This window comes from Pseudophryne corroboree, chromosome 5 (assembly GCF_028390025.1).
Source record: "Pseudophryne corroboree isolate aPseCor3 chromosome 5, aPseCor3.hap2, whole genome shotgun sequence".
NCBI lineage: Eukaryota > Metazoa > Chordata > Amphibia > Anura > Myobatrachidae > Pseudophryne > Pseudophryne corroboree.
Window position 1 is genome coordinate 593,299,771 of NC_086448.1, and position 23,266 is coordinate 593,323,036.

General features: G+C 43.5%; 1 protein-coding gene across 2 annotated transcripts in view; it reads left to right on the forward strand.

Moving 5' to 3' along the window:
• Positions 1 to 1,522: 1,522 nt before the first annotated feature.
• LOC134928092 (cadherin-19-like) overlaps positions 1,523 to 23,266 on the forward strand; it is a 213,782-nt gene continuing 192,038 nt past the window's right edge. Inside the window, exons 1-2 of one of the 2 annotated variants that reach the window (XM_063923397.1) lie at positions 1,523 to 1,631; positions 2,647 to 2,702. The gene's annotated coding sequence lies outside the window, so the exon portion shown is untranslated. The remainder of the gene's footprint in view (positions 1,632 to 2,646; positions 2,703 to 23,266) is intronic. The other variant, XM_063923398.1, reaches the window with a different exon arrangement.

Below are 23,266 nucleotides of genomic sequence, written 5' to 3' on the forward strand. Positions count from 1 at the left end.
GCCAGACACTCCCCCGTTTCTTCAGACACTCCCGCATTTTTCCCAGAAACGCCAGCGTTTTTTCGCACACTCCCAGAAAACGGCCAGTTTCCGACCAAAAACACCCACTTCCTGTCAATCACACTACGATCACCAGAACGATGAAAATTCCTCGTTATGCCGTGAGTAAAATACCTAACTTTTGTGTAAAATAACTAAGCGCATGCGCTCACGAACCTTGCGCATGCGCAGTAAGCGACTAATCGCAATATAGCGAAAATCGGCAACGAGCGAACAACTCGGAATGACCACCATAGTGTCTATGGTACATTACATTATTTCCAGATTTCACCATGTGAAAAAAATTTAACTTTCATTATTAGCATTGTGTCCATGAAACATCCTCATCCTCCCATGGATTTATGCCTATATTGTGTCCTTCTACAGCACTTCTCTTCACAAGTTTATCCCATAATGTTTGCGTATTCATTATGCATTATAGTAAGAAAACAGACTTCTAACTTCTAATTTTCTAATTTTAAGCCAGTATCCAAAACACACCTCTGTAGGGGATTTTGGTAAAGTACCACCCAATGTATAATTGAATAATTGATTTTCAACCCTATAAACTGTAATCTAGGTCATACTTGTATCATTATGACTGGTGCTGAATCTATAAACGTTTTTTCTTCTACATTACCAAAGTTTCATGATTTTGGATCCTTTAGTTTATTAGGCAACTCATTCTTTCCCACTTATATTCAGTCTCCACATCTTATTTACTCTTCTACAACACATAACTCTGCATTTTACTGACCTTAATAAGTCCTCCATTTTCTTCTCCAACTTTATTTCTGTATTTGCATATAAACTAGCTGTATGTCTTTTTTATAGAGCATTAAAAAACACTTAACAACAATTATCTTTGTGATAAATGCTTGTCTGGTCCAATGTACAAAGCATGCACTTTGCCTTATGTTCCATTCTCATGTTTCTCTCTCTCTCTACTTTTCTTTTTCAAACTCTCTTTTTGAAGTATTTCTAAACCATATCATACACATCCCACTGGATCCAAAAGTACTAGAGGGCAGAAGATGAGCTATGCAGCACAGTTAATGCAACACATAATGATTTTCTTCAAACCCACTTCAGTTATGTCAATTTCTAACATTAATTTAGGCAAACCAAAAATCACTTGTTGTATGTGTGAAAATAAATGTGTTCTAAATATTTGTACATCTACCCCCAAAATGCAATTCTAAGATTCTTTTACTGTATGTAAAATATTTTCTCTAAGATTCCACACATCAAGACAAATAACTTTGTGTGAAAGTCATATAGAGGACAGTGTCATTAAGGTTAAAAATTACACTTGCACAAGATGCATAACTTACAAGTATAGTTCTTTTCCTTGAGCTTGAACTTTGTCTGTTGAAGCTTTTTGCATTTTAATCTAATGAGCTGAATGAACATCAGAGAAGCCTTATTATGCTATGTACAAAAGTCCTTGTGTTCTGTGTTTACCACCCAGTGCACCCAAAATAGCAAGCAGTAACATACTGGGAGGTTTGTAAAACTGAACACAAGAGCTTTTTACTGTAAACAGGATGGAGACTGTGGATTTTTACCAAACTGATTCAAGACGAACATGTGTGAGTATGTAATATTATAACTTTCTTAGAAACACAGTTCAATATTTTTAAACATTATATTAACGTACCTTACCATAATGTATTCTACATAATATATTAAATAATATGTTATATTAAAGTGTTTGCTTCTTTCTAAACTATTTCATTGTAAGTAAATGCTTTGTTCAAATATAAAAGACTAGGAAATGAAAATTAACTACTTTAGCAATTTGTGCTTCATTTCTGAAATAAAGTAATAACACTGATAAAGGAGGAATTAAAATTAATTTCTCATTAATAATGATATGTAAGCTGAGTCAATTGTCAATTATTTCCTAGTCCGTTCCATGGATTGCATTGTTAAAAACTAAATTATTTGTTACAAATATGAAAAGGAATTGTCATATTAAAAACAAATTGCTAAGTTTAACAAATATTCATGTTTTAACTATGAAGACAAAAAATACAGTATCAAAAATTGTATTCTATTGAATGATAAAAATGCCTGCTTGGGGTTTTTATTTCCAGACTTCTGTTTACAACAATGTCATTTATAAATTAATTTTCTGACAACTTATTTTAGTCAGGAAAGCATGCAATATCTAAATAGTAATAAATCAAAAATGAAAGTAATAGGATGACATTATTAGACAATTGTAAAATAATAATAATTATCATCATAATTTTTATTTTTAGTATTATTATTATTATTATAGATTGTTAAATAGTATTCTTATGGTTTGTCTGTTTTATCTTCTTTTTTTATACATTAAAAAACTGAAATTATTTCAAAGGCTGTTCATGTCACTTATGTTATTAATACTCCCTTTTTAGGTGTATTTAAATTAGAATTTTTTAAGGAATAGAAGCACATTTTGTCAGTTATTAGGACCAAGCCTTATTGGAGTTTGTTTATGGTAAACTAGACTATAACATTAAGATAAAAAAAGTACTACTACACTTTGTTGAGATTAACAGAAACTATTATTTTCAGTTTTTGATGTTTATAATTTATCATTTTGCTTTTCATTTGAAGCTTCATTTGAACATGATAAAGACAAAATTGTATTGGTCTTTTGCTTACGGAATATGGTAAACATAGTTTACTTCTTCTACTACTACTACTACTACTACTACTACTACTACTACTACTACTACTACTCCTTCTTATACTACTGTTACTACTATGACTGCTGCATCTGCTACTACTACTAGCAAGAGGGTGTGTTTTTTACTAGCAAAAGGGGATACATTTTGTGGTGTATTTTTTATTTATTTATTTTTTTTAGAAAAGTTGGGTTCAGACTTAAGAATATTTATATATGATTTTAACTTTTAACCAGTTTTATTGCAAAGTTCCACCCAAGGCTGACACTATAAGTCTGATGGACATTAAACCACCAGGGATTTGAGTATTAGCTCCCACCCCTTTAATAATGTGCTGGTAGCTTTCCCTTTAAGGCAGTTCGCTTAATTTTAAAAGCCAATAGTATATATGTTAGGAAGAGTTATTATAGCTAACATTTTTGTGAGGCAGAAGATCTGCCTCATTTGTTTGTTATGTTAAGTTTTAGGCATAGTTGGTGTGCTCTCTTTACAGTGGGGTTATGTAGTAAACAAATTGTCCAGGACAGGAAATGGTTATACCACCTTAAGGGGTGGGTTGTGGAATGGAGAGTTGAATACCAATTATTGGTTTCTGTGGGTGTGCTTGGTTGTTCTGTCCATTCTTTAGTGCTGCTACCATTTCAAAATTAAAACTGTAAAGTATCAATGTCAATAATAAATGTAAACATTTTTAATGACAATTAAATATAATGAAATCATGAAAATACAAAGCTAGTCAGTTTAAGATATTTGGATCTAACATTTTTACCCAAATAATTGCAGTGAGCAGATGTAAATAATGAGCCCAGAGATTGTGTAACCTGCATTTGCACCCCTTACTTCTGGTGGTATACTTTTTTGTTTTGCATAGTTAAAGATTTTATTTGTATTAACTGAACTGTTTTGGACCATAAAAAGCATATTTTCATGGTGTATGTGTTTATATTTGGTTGTTTTGCTTTAATTTACTGTACTTTCCTTGATTACAAAATGAAAACTATTAATTGATTTGTTGGATGAAGTGTGCAACATACTGTAGAGTGCCATAACAAATATTCCTTAAGGGGAAAGTGATCAATTTTTTACTTACTCATTCACATTTATTTTGTTTGTACAGTATTTGCTTGTCAATTTTGGACACTGTAGGGTTAATTTAGGCTTAGCATTAGAAAGAAAACCAGCTACTCATTGCAAAAGTGCTGTATGGAGAAGATTTAAAATACTTAACCTGATTTAGCATTGTGAGGGGGAGAGTGTAGCCCAACTTTTAAATACAGTGTAAACGTAGGACTGCCAAAATGCGTATGCATCAATCAATAAATGCAATATTTCTGCTGTATCTAATAAAGATATTTTGCTCGCTAAAAATAAGAATTTACTCACCGGTAATTCTATTTCTCGTAGTCCGTAGTGGATGCTGGGAACTCCGTAAGGACCATGGGGAATAGCGGGCTCCGAAGGAGACTGGGCACTCTAAGAAAGAATTAGGACTACCTGGTGTGCACTGGCTCCTCCCTCTATGCCCCTCCTCCAGACCTTAGTTAGGGAAACTGTGCCTGGAAGAGCTGACACAATAAGGAAAGGATTTGGAATCCCGGGTAAGACTCATACCAGCCACACCAATCACACCGTACAACTCGTGATACTATACCCAGTTAACAGTATGAACAACAACTGAGCCTCTCGAATAGATGGCTCCAAACAATAACCCTTTAGTTAGGCAATAACTATATACAAGTATTGCAGACAATCCGCACTTGGGATGGGCGCCCAGCATCCACTACGGACTACGAGAAATAGAATTACCGGTGAGTAAATTCTTATTTTCTCTGACGTCCTAGTGGATGCTGGGAACTCCGTAAGGACCATGGGGATTATACCAAAGCTCCCAAACGGGCGGGAGAGTGCGGATGACTGTGCAGCACCGAATGAGCAAACTCAAGGTCCTCCTCAGCCAGGGTATCAAACTTGTAGAATTTTGCAAACGTGTTTGAACCCGACCAAGTAGCAGCTCGGCAAAGTTGTAAAGCCGAGACCCCTTGGGCCGCCGCCCAAGAAGAGCCCACCTTCCTCGTGGAATGGGCTTTTACAGATTTAGGATGCGGCAGTCCAGCCGCCGAATGTGCAAGTTGAATCGGGCTACAGATCCAGCGAGCAATAGTCTGCTTTGAAGCAGGAGCACCCAGCTTGTTGGGTGCATACAGGATAAACAGCAAATCAGTTTTTCTGACTCTAGCTGTCCTGGAAACATATATTTTCAGGGCCCTGACTATGTCCAGCAACTTGGAATCCTCCAAGTCCCGAGTAGCCGCAGGCACCACAAAAGGTTGGTTCACATGAAAAGCTGATAGCACCTTAGGAAGGAATTGGGAACGAGTCCTCAATTCCGCCCTATCCATATGAAAAATCAGATAAGGGCTTTTACATGACAAAGCCGCCAATTCTGATACACGCCTGGTCGACGCCAAGGCCAACAGCATGACCACCTTCCACGTGAGGTACTTTATCTCCACAGTTTTAAGTGGCTCAAACCAATGCGACTTTAGGAAATCCAACACCACGTTGAGATCCCAAGGTGCCACTGGGGGCACAAAGGGGGGCTGAATATGCAGCACTCCGCTTTACAAAAGTCTGAACTTCAGGCAGTGAAGCCAGTTCTTTTTGGAAGAAAATCGACAGAGCCGAAATCTGGACCTTAATGGAACCCAATTTTAGGCCCATAGTCACCCCTGACTGTAGGAAGTGCAGAAATCGACCTAGCTGAAATTCCTCCATTGGGGCCTTCCTGGCCTCACACCAAGCAACATATTTCCGCCATATGCGGTGATAATGTTTTGCGGTCACATCTTTCCTAGCTTTAATCAGTGTAGGAATGACTTCCTCCGGAATGCCCTTATCTTTTAGGATCCGGTGTTCAACCGCCATGCCGTCAAATGCAGCCGCGGTAAGTCTTGGAACAGACAGGGCCCCTGCTGCAGCAGGTCCTGTCTGAGCGGCAGAGGCCATGGGTCCTCTGAGATCATTTCTTGAAGTTCTGGGTACCAAGCTCTTCTTGGCCAATCCGGAACCACGAGTATAGTTCTTACTCCTCTCCTTCTTATTATTCTCAGTACCTTGGGTATGAGAGGCAGAGGAGGGAACACATAAACCGACTGGTACACCCACGGTGTCACTAGAGCGTCCACAGCTATCGCCTGAGGGTCCCTTGACCTGGCGCAATATCTTTTTAGTTTTTAGTTGAGGCGGGACGCCATCATGTCCACCTGTGGCCTTTCCCAACGGTTTACAATCATTTTGAAGACTTCTGGATGAAGTCCCCACTCTCCCGGGTAGAGGTCGTGTCTGCTAAGGAAGTCTGCTTCCCAGTTGTCCACTCCCGGAATGAACACTGCTGACAGTGCTATCACGTGATTTTCCGCCCATCGGAGAATCCTTGTGGCTTCTGCCATCGCCAACCTGCTTCTTGTGCCGCCCTGTCGGTTTACATGGGCTACCGCCGTGATGTTGTCTGACTGGATCAGCACCGGCTGGTGTTGAAGCAGGGGTCTTGCCTGACTTAGGGCATTGTAAATGGCCCTTAGTTCCAGAATATTTATGTGTAGGGAAGTCTCCTGGCTTGACCATGGTCTTTGGAAGTTTCTTCCCTGTGTGACTGCCCCCCAGCCTCGAAGGCTGGCATCCGTTGTCACCAGGACCCAGTCCTGTATGCCCAATCTGCGGCCCTCTAGAAGATGAGCACTCTGCAGCCACCACAGCAGAGACACCCTGGTCCTTGGAGACAGGGTTATCAGCCGATGCATCTGAAGATGCGATCCGGACCACTTGTCCAACAGATCCCACTGAAAGATCCTTGCATGGAACCTGCCAAATGGAATTGCTTCGTAGGAAGCTACCATCTTTCCCAGGACTCGCGTGCAGTTATGCACCGACACCTGTTTTGGTTTCAGGAGGTCTCTGACTAGAGATGACAACTCCTTGGCTTTCTCCTCCGGGAGAAACACTTTTTTCAGGAACAGTAGACGCTATGTAGGAACCAGCTGCGACTTTGGAATATTCAGAATCCAGCCGTGCTGTTGTAGCACTTCCCGAGATAGTGCTACGCCGACCAACAACTGCTCCCTGGACCTTTCCTTTATAAGGAGTTGGTCCAAGTACGGGATAATTAAAACTCCCTTTATCCGAAGGAGTATCATCATTTCGGCCATTACCTTGGTAAATACCCTCGGTGCCGTGGACAGACCAAACGGCAACGTCTGGAATTGGTAATGACAGTCCTGTACCACAAATCTGAGGTACTCTTGGTGAGGAGGGTAAATGGGGACATGCAGGTAAGCATCCTTGATGTCCAGTGATACCATGTAATCCCCTTCGTCCAGGCTTGCAATAACCGCCCTGAGCGATTCCATTTTGAACTTGAACCTTCTTATATAAGTGTTCAAGGATTTCAAATTTAAAATGGGTCTCACCGAACCGTCCGGTTTTGGTACCACAAACATTGTGGAATAGTAACCCCGTCCTTGTTGAAGGAGGGGTACCTTGATTATCACCTGCTGAGAATACAGCTTGTGAATCGCCTCCAGCACTGCCTCCCTGTCTGGGGGAGCTGTTGGCAAGGCTGATTTGAGGAAACGGCGAGGGGGAGACGTCTCGAATTCCAGCTTGTACCCCTGAGATACCACTTGTAGAATCCAGGGATCCACCTGTGAGCGAGCCCACTGGTCGCTGAAGTTCCGGATACGGGCCCCCACCGCACCTGGCTCCGCCTGTGGAGCCCCAGCGTCATGCGGTGGACTTAGAGGAAGCGGGAGAGGACTTTTGTTCTTGGGAAGTGGCTGTATGGTGCAGCTTTTTCCCTCTACCTCTGCCTCTGGGCAGAAAGGACGCGCCTTTAACCCGCTTGCCTTTCTGGGGCCGAAAGGACTGTACCTGATAATATGGTGCTTTCTTTGGCTGTGAGTGAACATGGGGTAAAAATGTCGACTTCCCAGCTGTTGCTGTGGAAACAAGGTCCGAGAGACCGTCCCCAAACAATTCCTCACCTTTGTAAGGCAAAACCTCCATGTGCCTTTTAGAATCTGCATCACCTGTCCAGTGCCGAGTCCACAATCCTCTCCTGGCAGAAATGGACATTGCATTAATTCTAGATGCCAGCCGGCAAATATCCCTCTGTGCATCTCTCATGTATAAGACTGCGTCTTTAATATGCTCTATGGTTAGCAATATAGTGTCCCTGTCGAGGGTATCAATGTTATCAGACAGGGAATCTGACCACGCAGCAGCAGCACTACACATCCATGCTGAAGCAATAGCCAGTCTCAGTATAATACCTGAGTGTGTATATACAGACTTCAGGATAGCCTCCTGCTTTCTATACGCAGGCTCCTTTAAGGCGGCCGTATCCTGAGACGGTAGTGCCACCTTCTTTGACAAGCGTGTGAGCGCTTTATCCACCCTAGGGGATGTCTCCCAATGTATCCTGTCCTCTGGCGGGAAAGGGTACGCCATTAGCAACTTTTTAGAAATCACTAATTTCTTATCAGGGGAAGCCCACGCTTCTTCACATACTTCATTCAACTCATCAGATGGGGGAAAAACCATTGATTGCTTTTTCTCCCCAAACATAATACCCTTTTTTGTGGTACCTGGGTTAATGTCAGAAATGTGCAACACATTTTTCATTGCCGTAATCATGTAATGGGTGGCTCTGTTGGAATGTACACTAGTCTCATCGTCGTCGACACTGGAGTCAGTATCCGTGTCGACATCTGTGTCAGCCATCTGAGGTAGCGGGCGTTTTTGAGCCCCTGATGGCTTTTGAGACGCCTGGGCAGGCACGGGCTGAGAAGCCGGCTGTCCCACATCTGCTATGTCGTCAAACCTTTTATGTAAGGAGTTGACACTGTCGCGTAATTCCTTCCACATATCCATCCACTCAGGTGTCGACCCCGCAGGGGGTGACATCACATTTATCGGCATCTGCTCCGCCTCCACATAAGCCTCCTCATCAAACATGTTGACACAGCCGTACCGACACACCGCACACACACAGGGAATGCTCTGACTGAGAACAGGACCCCACAAAGTCCTTTGGGGAGACAGAGAGAGAGTATGCCAGCACACACCACAGCGCTATATAATGCAGGGAGTTACACTACACAAGTGATTTACCCTATAGCCGCTATATATATAGTATTTGCGCCTAAATTTAGTGCCCCCCCTCTCTTTTTTACCCTATTGAGCCTGGAAACTGCAGGGGAGAGCCTGGGGAGCGTCCTTCCAGCGGAGCTGTGAGAGGAAATGGCGCCAGTGTGTGAGGGAGATTTTTTCGGCGGACTTTTTCGGCGGACTTCTCCCGCTCTTATAATAATAATGTGGCAGGGGTATTTTACACATATATAGCTTCTTAGGCTATATTATGTGTGATTAGCCACTTTAAGGTACTCTAATTGCTGCCCAGGGCGCCCCCCCCCCCCCCAGCGCCCTGCACCCATCAGTGACCGGAGTATGTGGTGTGCACAGGGAGCAATGGTGCACAGCTGCAGTGCTGTGCGCTACCTTAATGAAGACCGGAGTCTTCAGCCGCCGATTTCCGTGAAGATCTTCATGCTTCTGGCTCTGCAAGGGGGACGGCGGCGCGGCTCCGGGACCGGACGACCGGCTGGGCCTGTGTTCGATCCCTCTGGAGCTAATGGTGTCCAGTAGCCTAGAAGCCCAAGCTAGCTGCAAGCAGGTAAGTTCGCTTCTCTCCCCTAAGTCCCTCATTGCAGTGAGTCTGTTGCCAGCAGATCTCACTGAAAATAAAAAACCTAATAAATACTTTCTTTACTAGAAGCTCAGGAGAGCCCCTAGTGTGCAACCAGCTCGAGCCGGGCACAGATTCTAACTGAGGTCTGGAGGAGGGGCATAGAGGGAGGAGCCAGTGCACACTAGAGATGAGCGGGTTCGGTTTCTCTGAATCCGAACCCGCCCGAACTTCATGTTTTTTTACACGGGTCCGAGCGACTCGGATCTTCCCGCCTTGCTCGGTTAACCCGAGCGCGCCCGAACGTCATCATCACGCTGTCGGATTCTCGCGAGGCTCGGATTCTATCGCGAGACTCGGATTCTATATAAGGAGCCGCGCGTCGCGGCCATTTTCACACGTGCATTGAGATTGATAGGGAGAGGACGTGGCTGGCGTCCTCTCCGTTTAGAAATTAAAATAGATAGGAGAGTGAGAGTGAGACACTTCATTTACTTACTGGAGCTTAGGAGGAGTTAAACTAGTGACTGATGACCAGTGACCTGACCACCAGTGCAGTTTTATAATTTATTATTATTTAATAATCCGTTCTGTTCTTGTTCTCTGCCTGAAAAAAAACGATACACAGTGACTCAGTCACACTCACATACCATATCTGTGCTCAGCCCAGTGTGCTGCATCATCTATGTATAATATCTGACTGTGCTCACACAGCTTAATTGTGGGGGAGACTGGGGAGCAGTTATAGGTTATAGCAGGAGCCAGGAGTACATATTAAACAGTGCACACTTTTGCTGCCAGAGTGCCACTGCCAGTGTGACTGACCACTGACCACTGTGACCAGTGACCTGACCACACTGACCACCAGTATAGTATATTGTCTGCCTGAAAAAGTACACTCGTCGTGTGACTTGTGTGGTGTTTTTTTATTCTATAAAAATTAAAAAACTCATTCTGCTGACAGACAGTGTCCAGCAGGTCCGTCATTATATAATATATACCTGTCCGGCTGCAGTAGTGATATATATATATTTTTATATCATTATTTATCATCCAGTCTATACTAGCAGCAGACACAGTACGATAGTTCACGGCTGTAGCTACCTCTGTGTCGGCACTCGGCAGTCCATCCATAATTGTATACCACCTACCCGTGGTTTTTTTTTTCTTTCTTCTTTATACATACTACATCTCATTATCATCCAGTCTATATTAGCAGCAGACACAGTACAGTACGGTAGTCCACGGCTGTAGCTACCTCTGTGTCGGCACTCGGCAGTCCATCCATAATTGTATACCACCTACCCGTGGTTTTTTTTTTCTTTCTTCTTTATACATACTACATCTCATTATCATCCAGTCTATATTAGCAGCAGACACAGTACAGTACGGTAGTCCACGGCTGTAGCTACCTCTGTGTCGGCACTCGGCAGTCTATCCATAATTGTATACCACCTACCCGTGTTTTTTTTTTCTTTCTTCTTTATACATACTACATCTCATTATCATCCAGTCTATATTAGCAGCAGACACAGTACAGTACGGTAGTCCACGGCTGTAGCTATCTCTGTGTCGGCACTCGGCAGTCCATCCATAATTGTATACCACCTACCCGTGGTTTTTCTTTTCTTTCTTCTTTATACATACTACATCTCATTATCAACCAGTCTATATTAGCAGCAGACACAGTACAGTACGGTAGTCCATGGCTGTAGCTACCTCTGTGTCGGCACTCGGCAGTCCATCCATAATTGTATACCACCTACCCGTGGTTTTTTTTTTCTTTCTTCTTTATACATACTACATCTCATTATCAACCAGTCTATATTAGCAGCAGACACAGTACGGTAGTTCACGGCTGTAGCTACCTCTGTGTCGGCACTCGGCAGTCCATCCATAATTGTATACCACCTACCCGTGGTTTTTTTTTTCTTTCTTCTTTATACATACTACATCTCATTATCATCCAGTCTATATTAGCAGCAGACACAGTACAGTACGGTAGTCCACGGCTGTAGCTACCTCTGTGTCGGCACTCGGCAGTCCATCCATAATTGTATACTAGTATCCATCCATCTCCATTGTTTACCTGAGGTGCCTTTTAGTTGTGCCTATTAAAATATGGAGAACAAAAATGTTGAGGTTCCAAAATTAGGGAAAGATCAAGATCCACTTCCACCTCGTGCTGAAGCTGCTGCCACTAGTCATGGCCGAGACAATGAAATGCCAGCAACGTCGTCTGCCAAGGCCGATGCCCAATGTCATAGTACAGAGCATGTCAAATCCAAAACACCAAATATCAGTAAAAAAAGGACTCCAAAACCTAAATTAAAAAATTGTCGGAGGAGAAGCGTAAACTTGCCAATATGCCATTTACCACATGGAGTGGCAAGGAACGGCTGAGGCCCTGGCCTATGTTCATGGCTAGTGGTTCAGCTTCACATGAGGATGGAAGCACTCAGCCTCTCGCTAGAAAACTGAAAAGACTCAAGCTGGCAAAAGCACCGCAAAGAACTGTGCGTTCTTCGAAATCCCAAATCCACAAGGAGAGTCCAATTGTGTCGGTTGCGATGCCTGACCTTCCCAACACTGGACGTGAAGAGCATGCGCCTTCCACCATTTGCACGCCCCCTGCAAGTGCTGGAAGGAGCACCCGCAGTCCAGTTCCTGATAGTCAGATTGAAGATGTCAGTGTTGAAGTACACCAGGATGAGGAGGATATGGGTGTTGCTGGCGCTGGGGAGGAAATTGACCAGGAGGATTCTGATGGTGAGGTGGTTTGTTTAAGTCAGGCACCCGGGGAGACACCTGTTGTCCGTGGGAGGAATATGGACACTGACATGCCTGGTGAAAATACCAAAAAAATCAGCTCTTCGGTGTGAAAGTATTTCAACAGAAATGCGGACAACAGGTGTCAAGCCGTGTGTTGCCTTTGTCAAGCTGTAATAAGTAGGGGTAAGGACGTTAACCACCTCGGAACATCCTCCCTTATACGTCACCTGCAGCGCATTCATAATAAGTCAGTGACAAGTTCAAAAACTTTGGGCGACAGCGGAAGCAGTCCACTGACCAGTAAATCCCTTCCTCTTGTAACCAAGCTCACGCAAACCACCCCACCAACTCCCTCAGTGTCAATTTCCTCCTTCCCCAGAAATGCCAATAGTCCTGCAGGCCATGTCACTGGCAATTCTGACGAGTCCTCTCCTGCCTGGGATTCCTCCGATGCATCCTTGCGTGTAACGCCTACTGCTGCTGGCGCTGCTGTTGTTGCTGCTGGGAGTCGATGGTCATCCCAGAGGGGAAGTCGTAAGCCCACTTGTACTACTTCCAGTAAGCAATTGACTGTTCAACAGTCCTTTGCGAGGAAGATGAAATATCACAGCAGTTATCCTGCTGCAAAGCGGAAAACTGAGGCCTTGACAACTATGTTGGTGTTAGACGTGCGTCCGGTATCCGCCGTTAGTTCACAGGGAACTAGACAATTTATTGAGGCAGTGTGCCCCCGTTACCAAATACCATCTAGGTTCCACTTCTCTAGGCAGGCGATACCGAGAATGTACACGGACGTCAGAAAAAGACTCACCAGTGTCCTAAAAAATGCAGTTGTACCCAATGTCCACTTAACCACGGACATGTGGACCAGTGGAGCAGGGCAGGGTCAGGACTATATGACTGTGACAGCCCACTGGGTAGATGTATGGACTCACGCCGCAAGAACAGCAGCGGCGGCACCAGTAGCAGCATCTCGCAAACGCCAACTCTTTCCTAGGCAGGCTACGCTTTGTATCACCAGTTTCCAGAATACGCACACAGCTGAAAACCTCTTACGGCAACTGAGGAAGATCATCGCGGAATGGCTTACCCCAATTGGACTCTCCTGTGGATTTGTGGCATCGGACAACGCCAGCAATATTGTGTGTGCATTAAATATGGGCAAATTCCAGCACGTCCCATGTTTTGCACATACCTTGAATTTGGTGGTGCAGAATTTTTTAAAAAACGACAGGGGCGTGCAAGAGATGCTGTCGGTGGCCAGAAGAATTGCGGGACACTTTCGGCGTACAGGCACCACGTACAGAAGACTGGAGCACCACCAAAAACTACTGAACCTGCCCTGCCATCATCTGAAGCAAGAAGTGGTAACGAGGTGGAATTCAACCCTCTATATGCTTCAGAGGTTGGAGGAGCAGCAAAAGACCATTCAAGCCTATACAATTGAGCACGATATAGGAGGTGGAATGCACCTGTCTCAAGCGCAGTGGAGAATGATTTCAACGTTGTGCAAGGTTCTGATGCCCTTTGAACTTGCCACACGTGAAGTCAGTTCAGACACTGCCAGCCTGAGTCAGGTCATTCCCCTCATCAGGCTTTTGCAGAAGAAGCTGGAGACATTGAAGGAGGAGCTAACACGGAGCGATTCCGCTAGGCATGTGGGACTTGTGGATGGAGCACTTAATTCGCTTAACAAGGATTCACGGGTGGTCAATCTGTTGAAATCAGAGCACTACATTTTGGCCACCATGCTCGATCCTAGATTTAAAGCCTACCTTGGATCTCTCTTTCCGGCAGACACAAGTCTGCTGGGGTTGAAAGACCTGCTGGTGAGAAAATTGTCAAGTCAAGCGGAACGCGACCTGTCAACATCTCCACCTTCACATTCTCCCGCAACTGGGGGTGCGAGGAAAAGGCTCAGAATTCCGAGCCCACCCGCTGGCGGTGATGCAGGGCAGTCTGGAGCGACTGCTGATGCTGACATCTGGTCCGGACTGAAGGACCTGACAACGATTACGGACATGTCGTCTACTGTCACTGCATATGATTCTCTCAACATTGAAAGAATGGTGGAGGATTATATGAGTGACCGCATCCAAGTAGGCACGTCACACAGTCCGTACTTATACTGGCAGGAAAAAGAGGCAATTTGGAGGCCCTTGCACAAACTGGCTTTATTCTACCTAAGTTGCCCTCCCACAAGTGTGTACTCCGAAAGAGTGTTTAGTGCCGCCGCTCACCTTGTCAGCAATCGGCGTACGAGGTTACATCCAGAAAATGTGGAGAAGATGATGTTCATTAAAATGAATTATAATCAATTCCTCCGCGGAGACATTGACCAGCAGCAATTTCCTCCACAAAGTACACAGGGAGCTGAGATGGTGGATTCCAGTGGGGACGAATTGATAATCTGTGAGGAGGGGGATGTACACGGTGATATATCGGAGGATGATGATGAGGTGGACATCTTGCCTCTGTAGAGCCAGTTTGTGCAAGGAGAGATTAATTGCTTCTTTTTTGGTGGGGGTCCAAACCAACCCGTCATATCAGTCACAGTCGTGTGGCAGACCCTGTCACTGAAATGATGGGTTGGTTAAAGTGTGCATGTCCTGTTTATACAACATAAGGGTGGGTGGGAGGGCCCAAGGACAATTCCATCTTGCACCTCTTTTTTCTTTAATTTTTCTTTGCGTCATGTGCTGTTTGGGGAGGGTTTTTTGGAAGGGACATCCTGCGTGACACTGCAGTGACACTCCTAGATGGGCCCGGTGTTTGTGTCGGCCACTAGGGTCGCTTATCTTACTCACACAGCTACCTCATTGCGCCTCTTTTTTTCTTTGCGTCATGTGCTGTTTGGGGAGGGTTTTTTGGAAGGGACATCCTGCGTGACACTGCAGTGACACTCCTAGATGGGCCCGGTGTTTGTGTCGGCCACTAGGGTCGCTTATCTTACTCACACAGCTACCTCATTGCGCCTCTTTTTTTCTTTGCGTCATGTGCTGTTTGGGGAGGGTTTTTTGGAAGGGACATCCTGCGTGACACTGCAGTGACACTCCTAGATGGGCCCGGTGTTTGTGTTGGCCACTAGGGTCGCTTATCTTACTCACACAGCTACCTCATTGCGCCTCTTTTTTTCTTTGCGTCATGTGCTGTTTAAGGAGGGTTTTTTGGAAGGGACATCCTGCGTGACACTGCAGTGACACTCCTAGATGGGCCCGGTGTTTGTGTCGGCCACTAGGGTCGCTTATCTTACTCACACAGCTACCTCATTGCGCCTCTTTTTTTCTTTGCGTCATGTGCTGTTTGGGGAGGGTTTTTTGGAAGGGACATCCTGCGTGACACTGCAGTGCCACTCCTAGATGGGCCCGGTGTTTGTGTCGGCCACTAGGGTCGCTTATCTTACTCACACAGCTACCTCATTGCGCCTCTTTTTTTCTTTGCGTCATGTGCTGTTTGGGGAGGGTTTTTTGGAAGGGACATCCTGCGTGACACTGCAGTGCCACTCCTAGATGGGCCCGGTGTTTGTGTCGGCCACTAGGGTCGCTTATCTTACTCACACAGCTACCTCATTGCGCCTCTTTTTTTCTTTGCGTCATGTGCTGTTTGGGGAGGGTTTTTTGGAAGGGACATCCTGCGTGACACTGCAGTGACACTCCTAGATGGGCCCGGTGTTTGTGTCGGCCACTAGGGTCGCTTATCTTACTCACACAGCTACCTCATTGCGCCTCTTTTTTTCTTTGCGTCATGTGCTGTTTGGGGAGGGTTTTTTGGAAGGGACATCCTGCGTGACACTGCAGTGCCACTCCAAGATGGGCCAGGTGTTTGTGTCGGCCACTAGGGTCGCTTAGCTTAGTCATCCAGCGACCTCGGTGCAAATTTTAGGACTAAAAATAATATTGTGAGGTGTGAGGTATTCAGAATAGACTGAAAATGACTGGAAATGATGGTTTTTGAGGTTAAAAATACTTTGGGATCAAAATGACCCCCAAATTCTATGATTTAAGCTGTTTTTTAGGTTTTTTGAAAAAAACACCCGAATCCAAAACACACCCGAATCCGACAAAAAAAATTCGGTTAGGTTTTGCCAAAACGCGGTCGAACCCAAAACACGGCCGCGGAACCGAACCCAAAACCAAAACACAAAACCCGAAAAATTTCAGGCGCTCATCTCTAGTGCACACCAGGTAGTCCTAATTCTTTCTTAGAGTGCCCAGTCTCCTTCGGAGCCCGCTATTCCCCATGGTCCTTACGGAGTTCCCAGCATCCACTAGGACGTCAGAGAAATAGTATGAACCCAGGCAAAATTTGTGCCAAAGTTAAACTACTTCCCAGTGACAAACATACCTGACAAACATCCAGATAAGCTTGACTGTAACAGTGAGCACTGTTATTGATGCTAGGCAAATCGTTGGAGACCTTGCTTGTGAACAGGAAGTGTTCTGTTTAGTAAACAGTAATATATACATTGACACCATTGTAAAATGGAATGGTATTATTCTGGCACTATTCTCGTTCATAATTGTGTAATATATATATATATATATGTATATATATATATATATATATATATATATATATATACATATCAGACAGTAATGACTGAAAACACGGCACTCCAGGATTTGCTTTAAATTAGTATAATGTGGTAAGATTCCAAATTTAATGCAGACATGATAATGACATAGTCTGAGCTCACTGTACTTTATGATCCTCCTGGTGTCAATGTTTCTGGGCCGCTGGGGACCCCATCTTCAGGACAGAGGAGAGAGAGCTCTTGTGAAACAAACAGCAGTCATGTCCAGAACTAATTTAAAGCAAATCCTGGAGTGCCATGTTTTCAGTGATTACTGTCTGATTTGGATACATATGCTTATTTCACAAGGGCACCCAGGGTGCTGGATTCCTTGGAGATATATATATATATATATATATATATATAGAGTGGCAGTATCACTAGGGATTGAGTTGGTAAGTGGCATATTCTGAGTGGGGCAGGAGGGATCGCCCCCCACTGAGAACAAAAGGAGTGTGGGAACACACCTAAAGGCTGCCCTTTGCACAGAGCCAAGGTGAGGCTGAAGGACAGCCAGACAGTCCAGGAGGGGCTGTACAGCAAGTCAGTTTGGATACAGTTGCAGTCAGAAGACACTGCCTGTTGAGACAAAGCCCAGCTGGGGCTGCAGTCAAAGTCAAGCAAGTCAGGTGGCTAGCAATCATACCTGCAGGAAGGCAGGGTGATCCCCAACCTATGACACTGTTTCTATTTGCAGTGAATGGGGCAGTTAAATGCTCAGGTCAGCGCGGCTAGGCAAATGTAGATAAAATATCAGAATTATCAAATCTAATCTAATTATCAAATCTAATATTGCCTTAGATACGTCCATATAGTCACTACTTGATGAGTTGTATAAATTAAAAATGTAAAAAAAAGTTAAATTCTATAAAATGATTTAGTTTGCTGGATCTCAAGGAAGCAATTGCTATACCAAGCCAAACTCTGAAAGCTGATGATCGTTATAATGCAGAGTCACTTAAGAGTTTTGAATCTGTGAATCTTCCATCAGCCTCAAAGAAAGTGTTACCTTTTTAAAAAAAGAAAGAATAGAATACTATAACTAAAAGAAAACATGTACATCTTAAACAGGGGGCCATATGTTGAATATCTACTGTACTACTGAGGAAGTATTATAATCCTTAAAACAGTCATGTTAATTCTTTACTAAGTAATTTTTTTAAGTTAAATGACAATTTGTTGTATTTAAATATTTGTAGGAATCATTTTTGTTGATTTATGCTTTTTCCTTCCTTAAGTAAGGGTGATATACTGTGTTCTTTTTTTCAGAAAACATTTAATTAATTAAAGTACTTTTCCCACTGGAAAGGTTATATATACTGTATTTAAAACATTGCACTATAAATCATCTTATGGTTGTTTTAGTACACAATGTTCTCTGATCAGGGGCATAGCCAGAACTTTGGCCCTCATTCCGAGTTGTTCGCTCGCTAGCTGCTTTTAGCAGCTTTGCACACGCTAAGCCGCCGCCTACTGGGAGTGAATCTTAGCTTTGCAGAATAGCGAACGAAAGATTCGCAGTATTGCGAATAGAATAGCGATCAGAAATTTCTTTGCAGTTTCCGAGTAGCTCGAGACTTACTCTGCAACTGCCATCAGTTCAGTCCTTTTCGTTCCTGGTTTGACGTCACAAACACACCCAGCATTCGCCCAGACACTCCCCCGTTTCTCCAGCCACTCCCGCGTTTTTTCTGAAAACGCCAGCGTTTTTTCACACACTCCCATAAAACGGTGAGTTTCCGCCCAGAAACACCAACTTCCTGTCAATCACACTCCGATCAGCAGAACAAAGAAAAATCTTCGCTAAGTCATGAGTAATATAACAAACTTCTTTGCAAATTTACTTGGCGCAGCCGCGGTGCGAACATTGTGCATGCGAAGAAAATTAGCGAGCGAACAACTCAGAATGAGGGCCTTTGTGAGCTTCATAGCTACGTTTTGAAGGGACCTCTGCACAGAGCCGGATTAAGCCTTCAGGGGGATTGGGGAATTTAAGACAGTGGGGCCCCATTTGAAGGGTGTATATTAGATTGTGTATACCTCCCAAAATGACCCATTCCAGGAGGGACAAATTGATCTCTACACTACCTGGACTTCCCTCTTAATATATGATTTGTGTTACCTGTGTTTAAGTATGTAATTGATAATAAAGGTGACTGCAAACATAATTTATGAAGGAAGTCCAGGTAGACAGCATTTTGTCCCTCCTGTAATGAGCTGTTTTCGAAAGTATGGCTTGTGTATATTAAATGTAAACCAATGTTGTGTATTAAATTTAAACTAATAGTTTAATAATGCCTGAGTACTGTTTATAGCTCCACCTAATTGAGAGGCAACTATTTTATAAAATGTTATTATAGTGGAACAAAGACAACCTAAACTCTGGTATCTGTATGTGTGTCTCTCTGAAGACCTTCATTATTTAATAGGATGCACAGGACCCAGACCCCCAGGTGGGGTAGAGGAGAAGCTGGGATCCTGGGTCACTTACAACTTTATCCACCCTCCTATCTCCCCTATGGTCGGAAAGCTTCATAGGTAGCCCATGAAACCTAATACTCCTGTGCCTCTGCCTGCACTGCATACTGTCCTGCTCACATACATGTCAGTGTGCTCTGGCGAGTGCTCCCTGACAAAGGGGGGCCCAGGGTACAGTATGCCCTGCCCCCCCTAAATCTGGCTATTCCCCTTCCCCAGTGCTTCAAGAGAGACTCCTCCCTATCTGTAGCAGTTGTTAATTTTATGCTGCATAATAGTACCATAGTTCATTTTCTGAAACACAGCAGTGCCTTAGCTAATGTTAAGCCCCATAGTAGTGCCCTAGTTTATTTTATGAACCACAGTAGTGTCCTAGTTCACATTATGTCACATTGTAGAGCTGTCAGTTCACAGTATGCAACACAGTACTCCTAATTCACATAATTATATACATTGTCCCCAGTTCATATTATGCCACATCACAGTGCTCCCAGTTCATGTTATGCCAGACTATAATACCTCCACTACATTTTGTGCCTCATGTTAGTGTCCCGCCTCCTATTATGTAATATTATAATGCCCCCCAGTTCATTTTATACCACATTACAATGAGCAGGTCCATGGGTATAGCTAGATATATTTGTATACCCCAAGGCAAAGGTTTGTATGGAGCCCTATGTACCACCCAATGGCTTTGACAGGGAAGTTGGGCCAATCTCAGTTCTGGGCCCTATAGCTGATGCACTCCCTGCCCATTGAAGCATCAGAAAAAATATGGGCGGATGCAATGGAGTATGAGATCACCGGAGGTGTCGGATTCTGGCTGATCTTGTATGTTTTTTTTAAAGGGGCAAACACTTAAAAAAAAAGTTAGAGATTGGCTGGCATCCCGCAGCTCCAGCAATTTTTTTTAATCTCTTATGCTTTAAGCCTTGAAATGTTGAATGAAAACACAATCTTTTCCAGTCACTTTCATCATGTCAGGGATAGACCTACATTTATTACATGTATATATAACAGATGTGTGCTGACCCCTTTGTTTTGGTTTTGAATCTGTATTAATTTCATCTTTTGGTTCTAATTTAAAAAAAAAACAAAAAAACTTGTGTGTTCTGGGTTTGATTCTGTATTTTTTTATGCTAAAAACTGCTAAAATCATGTAATTTGAGCCTGTTTTTGTTCCTGCGGTATTAATAACCTTAATATCATTAATTTCCAGTCAGTTTGAATAATTGTGGACCAATAACACCCTTTAAACATAAAATGGTAGAGGATGTGGTTATGCCCGTGGGGCACATGATGAAAAGGAGTGCTTAGAGGGCAACAAGGTTGGAGGGATGGGGGTGGAAGATCAGGGCAGAAGAGGAAGGTCAGCAAGCATAGGCTTATGGGGAATGTTTAAGATAGGGCAGGGTTAGGGGTATGCTCAAGAGGCACATGGGGAAAAGAGCTCAGGGGGACACAGGGTAAACAGGAGGATACTCAGTGGGCACAGTGTAAGGGGTGATGCTCAGGAAGCAAAGGATGGATAAGTGGAGGTCAGGGGGACACAGGGTAAGTAAGGGATGCTTAGGCAACACAGTGTAAGGGGGAACACTCAGGAGGCACAGAATGGGGGAGGGGAGTTCAGGATACATCAACATAAGTATGGGACTCTCAGGGGGTACAGAGTAAGGGACACAGGTTGGTAGAGGAGAGTTCATGTGGACAGACAGTGGGTACGGGACTCTAAGGTGTCACATTGTAACGGGGATGCTCAGGGGACTCATAGTAAAGGAGGACACTCAACGGTCACAGGATGGGGAGATGAGATCAGGGTGGGGATACAGAACCTCCCCTATTTCCAGGTATGTTTGGACCTCCTCAGGCAGTGCAGTCACCTAGGTCCAGAATTAAGCAGGAGCACCTACTTGGTGCCCGTGTCAGTGATGCGATCTGGCCAGTGACAGAGGAAACAGGCTACCCCCGAATCCCCAGCATCTTCTGTCAGCATACACCTGCTCTCTCGCCCCAAGATCAGTAGCAGGCTCTTCTCAGGTGGACAGGGGATAGGCAGGAGCAGAGTGGATGTACGTCCTTCTCCCCCCGTGGTGTGGCATGGATGTCAGGGCCAGCAAGTTGGGGGCAGTGACAGTTTGGCACTTTTTTTCCCCAATAATGCATTTCTGTGTCAGATCCATTCAGTGGCCTGTTTCCATGAAAACAGGCTGCTGTTTGTCTAACAGACAGCTATTCTCAGCCAACCAGAGGTCCGTTGCCATAGTAACTGTTGCTGATTAGATCCGGCAGGCAAACATTATATTCGCTTTTTGGACCAAAACGTGAGATCATATGCCTTATTTTCAGATACAAGCCCAGCAGGTAGATTCTAATTGCGACTCAGATCTGCTCATAACCCCTAAGTTTAGGTGGGTTTGGTGACCAAGAAAACGAACCTGCTCAACTCTAGTATATATTCTAATAGCCATGATAAGAAATATCCTGTGCAATAAAAATGTTTTACACCAAATAATTGAGTATAATAAACCCACAAATTGTTATTCTGGTAGAAATCCAATCTCATAAAATACTTCTTTCAGTAGATCATTCTCAGTGCACACAAACTAATGGATGAATTAAAAAGACTTTGCTTTTGAAACTTACCATGCCTGAAGTAAAAGATACCTTTACGAGCAGGTGGGAAAGGAACAAGATGTAAGTGCTACAGTGCTACTACATTTTTAGAGTACAGGCAGATGACATGTGGCTGATTGAAAAAAAAACTTTAACCTGCATGCAAGATTGAAGTGTTATGTAAGTAAGAATACTCTAGTCTGAATGCCCCATGTGAGAATAATAAGTCGTATAGAGAAGTTGATGTGTGCACTGAGAACAATCTACTGAAATAAGTATCTCATGAGATTGGATTCCTACCAGAATAACAATTTGTGTGTTTATTATACTCAATTATTTGGTGTAAAACATTTTTATTGCACAGGATATTTCTTATCATGGTTATAACAATTCACCTCATAGCGCAGGTTTTTTATATTGTTGAAACTTTGTATATTTTAAGGGATGGCTGTTGTCCTTTCATAATTAACCAGCTGCTGGAGAGGTGTTCAAGGTAGTGCATGGTTAGAATAAAAAACTCTTTGTCTAGTATATATTCACTCAATACATTGGTCCTACAAAGGTGAATCTACAAAGCATAAAAGCAAACAAGCACAGTATGTGGTGGGCTTTTTTTTCTTTATAAATTGTTTATTTTCAAATACCATGTCCAAAGTGAAACGACATACATAATGCATAACAACAATAGTATATTTTAACATATAAAAACCGAAAAAGAAAGGAAGATTGTTATAGTACTTGATCGGTTATCAGAACTAGCTGAAAGAGCTGAAATATTATTTCTGATGTACGATAGCATAATATAAAAGTCATCAATCAAGTAGTAATGGCAACAGAATTTGTCTATAAAGAAAAACAAAACAAGAAAATGTAAAGGCTAGCAAACAGAAAAGAAAAAAAGAATAGAATTAGAACCACCTGACAGGGAGCTTCGATTGTGAAGGTTTAAGTTAGTAAATATGTCTGACTGCATCTATAAGGGGGGTATCAGTGCAAGTACTATTTTAACCAGTAAATCCATCTCAAGGTCAAATCAAGTCCAAAGCTATCAAGGCCTTATATGAAGGTGAAGTTTTGAATTCTAACCATCTGAACCAAGCAGCTTGGTAAAGCCCATGTCTCGCAGGAGTAGAATAGTAAATTTCATCCATAGCCATATAAAAGTCCATACGCTTGCACCAGTCCAATAAAGTAGGTGGGGCAGTTGATCGCCATCGCACCAGAAGTACTGCTCTGGCAGCATTATTCATGTGCCTGAGCAGTGACTTTTTATATTTGGAAATAGGTTTATCAGAGTTGGATAATAACCAAAAATCAGGACTCATAGGGACAGGGGAACCCAGTATATCTGCAGTCAACCTAGATAGAATT